This window comes from Prunus mume, linkage group LG2, assembly GCF_029339155.1.
Source record: "Prunus mume cultivar Tortuosa linkage group LG2, ASM2933915v1, whole genome shotgun sequence".
NCBI lineage: Eukaryota > Viridiplantae > Streptophyta > Magnoliopsida > Rosales > Rosaceae > Prunus > Prunus mume.
Window position 1 is genome coordinate 46,434,337 of NC_142699.1, and position 3,346 is coordinate 46,437,682.

General features: G+C 41.9%; 1 long non-coding RNA gene across 1 annotated transcript; it reads right to left on the reverse strand.

Annotated features, from left to right (window-relative positions):
* Window positions 1–226: 226 nt before the first annotated feature.
* Window positions 227–587, reverse strand: LOC148920550 (uncharacterized). Its single transcript, XR_016124736.1, has 2 exons — window positions 553–587; window positions 227–463 (listed from the first exon to the last, which is right to left on the reverse strand). It is a non-coding gene; the product is annotated as an uncharacterized LOC148920550 (long non-coding RNA).
* Between the last annotated feature and the right edge of the window lie 2,759 nt (window positions 588–3,346).

Genomic DNA, 3,346 nt, shown 5'->3' on the forward strand with positions numbered 1-3,346 from the left:
GCTCTTATAAATAGATGACTTCATTCATCATTCAAGATACATCTAAACCTACTCCTAATACTCGAGAAAAATACCGAAGCTCTCTCCCTCTCCTACTCTCCATATTTTCTCCACACGGCTCCGGCCACCACATATGGTCTATGTTGCACGGACACGGGTATGGGGACACGGGAACGCGACACGGCAACATGAAAATTCTCAAAAAATTAGGACACAGACACAGCAATTAAAATAATAATTAATTCTCAATACTTGTTTTTTTTTGCTTAATTAATTCTCAATACTTCAATGTCACATAATTCCATAACACATAATTCCATAAAACAAAACAAATAACTCATTGTTCATCATCCATAAATAATAATTAATACACCACAAAAAAGAATCGTCCTTCTTGTTGCATTTCTCTTCAAAAAAACAGAAGAAAAGAATCCTCACCTCACCACCAAGTCCAACTCTTCTACTATTATGGAGGGACATAAGAAAAGAAAAGAGAAAACATAAATGAAATTATTTGAAAACAAAGGAAAAAAAAATTGCAAAAAGACTCACCTTTGCAAAAGTTGGAGAAGAGGAGCTGCTGCAACGGAAGAAATGAAATGAAGTGGCTGGCTTGATACTTTCATGAGATTCATTTAGGTTTAAAAAATTCTTTTTCCACTTTCAACCAATCTTTTTAAAACTATTTCAAATCAGTCCACTAAAGTTTCAAAAATCACGTTTAGACCCTTACTTTTATTTTCAAAATTTCAATCTGGTCCCTGCTGTGTCTTGATTGTGTCGGAGCCGTGTCTTGACTGTGTCGGAGGAGTGTTGGGAGAGTGTCGGAGCCGTGTCGGCGTGTCCGACACTCCAACACTCCAACATTTTGGAGTGTCCGTGCAACATAGCACATGGCTCCGGCCACTCGATTCACACCATACATACAACTCCGTATCCTTTGCTTAGCTATTGTTTTCCTATAAACACTCGAATTGACTTAGGCATCGGAAGGGCTTTTGGCCAACACCCCCCAAGTGTGGTCTATTTACTCCAATCTTTTTTTACAGGAATTGAGGAAGAGAGAGAAGGAAGATCGAAGGTTGAAGGATCTAGAAGCGAATATTCTCCTGTGAGATTATTTGCACAAATATTTAGTGCTTTCATTGAGAGCACAAGTTATACTCAACGCGTGCTCAAGGAATCCGTTCCTCCTATTTTCCAATCCAACGAAGCCTTCCTAAACAACCATGGTTGGAAGCAAGAGCACGAGGAGCAAAACCACCGTGACTGCCCAAAGCTACTCCTCCCACGATCCCGCAATCGACATGGCCGCTCCACCGCCTCTCGTAGCCATGAACCCCATAGCAAACCCTTGTTGCCGCGCCACAGAGCCACCCCGTGTGATCTGGAACCATCGTGCCACCAGCCGAACTCGCAGCTAGGACCACCGCACCGGCCTCTGCCGTCATCGTACCATCTCAAGGCCCCGTCGCTAGATCTAGCCATCAAGGTGGGCTCACTACCACCACCGACTTAGGCCCAATCTTGGAGCAACTTCAAGCATTCCTTCCATTGCCTCTGCGCTCGACTCACTCTCATGCGTACACCTCTAATGAAACCCTAGCCCGTGTGCAATTAGGCTCCACACCCTTCTCTCCTCCCGATCCATGAAGTCAAGTAGACTTTAATCTGAGAGTTGACCAGCTAACTCAAAGAATGGACGACCAAAACAATTTGATGAGGCAACTCCTCAACCAAATAAACTTGGCTCAAAACCTTGGCCTTGGACAACAGGCGAAAAGAGAAGGATGGACGAATGCGCCAATAGGCAGTTCGATGGGTACCAAGCAGGTCGAGCAGGAGTAAGCAGACAAGGAGATGGACAACAACACGATTAACTTGCCGACATGTCGCAAGCATCTGCAAGCCACACTCAAAGCAAACGAAGTCTCCCATCCAGATTAAGTTTAAGGACCAACATGCCCGAAAGGATGGGCCCACATGAAAGCCTAGGCTCCCAGGGAGGTCAACCTAATAGTCATCGCAGTGAAGATAGTGAAGAAAGGCGCCCGCTGCCCGGGCCGCAGGTGAACTGATAACCCTCACAATGAGGACCGTGAAGAAATATAAGAACCACCTATGAAAGCCTGCAAAGCAGGGCCTAAGAAAGTCGATCATTGAGAACCAACAAGGAATTCAATCAAGCCCAAATCGTGAAGGTCATCAATGTGATCGATCGGCCATGTGCGCAGAAGATGTTGTGAAGTGATAGGATTTTTAGTACCTGCGCAAACAGGGTTAAAATCACTGAAAATACTTGCAAGAATACTAATTGTAGTATAAATGCTCATGCAAGGTCGTTGTCCCCAAAGATTGTTTGACTAATCTGTAATTAAACTAACTCTTAATTAATAACTAAAATAGCAGCAAAGAAGAGAAACGATTTCTTTTTAAAGTAGAGAAAACTAGGGTTTAGCCAACACCGTCGCAATCCTATGCAATTCTATCAATTACTTATGAATTTCCACATATATGCTTTGAAGGTTAGGTTTTCCGCATACTTTCCTTGTGATGTTCAAGCGAAAACGTATATCTAACATGCAATCCGTCTATGATGTTCAGATCAAATATAAACATGCAAGACTCATTAAGCTTTGTGAAAACCCTTTGAAAACCATGCAACCCTTAAGGACCGTGATGTTCGCCTTAAGTGAACTTACAATTACTAATCACAAGAAGCCCTCCTCAATTTCAGGATGATGTTCAGAAATTGCATCAAATTACTTGTCTACATATCCTAATGGTGATCAATACTAAAATAGATAGATAGTTTTAAACACAGTGATTAATAATTCAAAGCAAACATGCATCCATTCATAAGCAAATTAATAAAACTACAATTCATGCTAAGGCTTACGCCCACCCTAGCAAAAGGAATTAGTTACACATAATCTGAAATCCAAGAAAATATCATTCGAATGAGTAAGAATGAAAACACTGAAAGTAGCGAAAATCCAAAACCCTAGCAATTGCTCCAAAAGCCCTTGAAACTAAGTTAAAATAAAATAAAACTAGGAAATAAAGTCCAAATTGGATTAGAAAGCCCAAATCTGCCCAGCCACGGTTTGGTATCAAATCTCCTCCAAATCATTGGCCCGAGCTCGTTTTAAAGATAAAAATATTCCGAAACTTCTCCAGGCCAGAACCCATCCGAGGTCATCTTGGGCTCTTCGCAATAAAATCAAAACGTCGCCCAAATAGCGCACGCTCCTTTATTTATTTGCCAGGATCATCGCTTGGTGGAAAATTCTGTGACACGATCAATGTGATCACGAACGATCGGAATTACTCCAAAATTCATCCA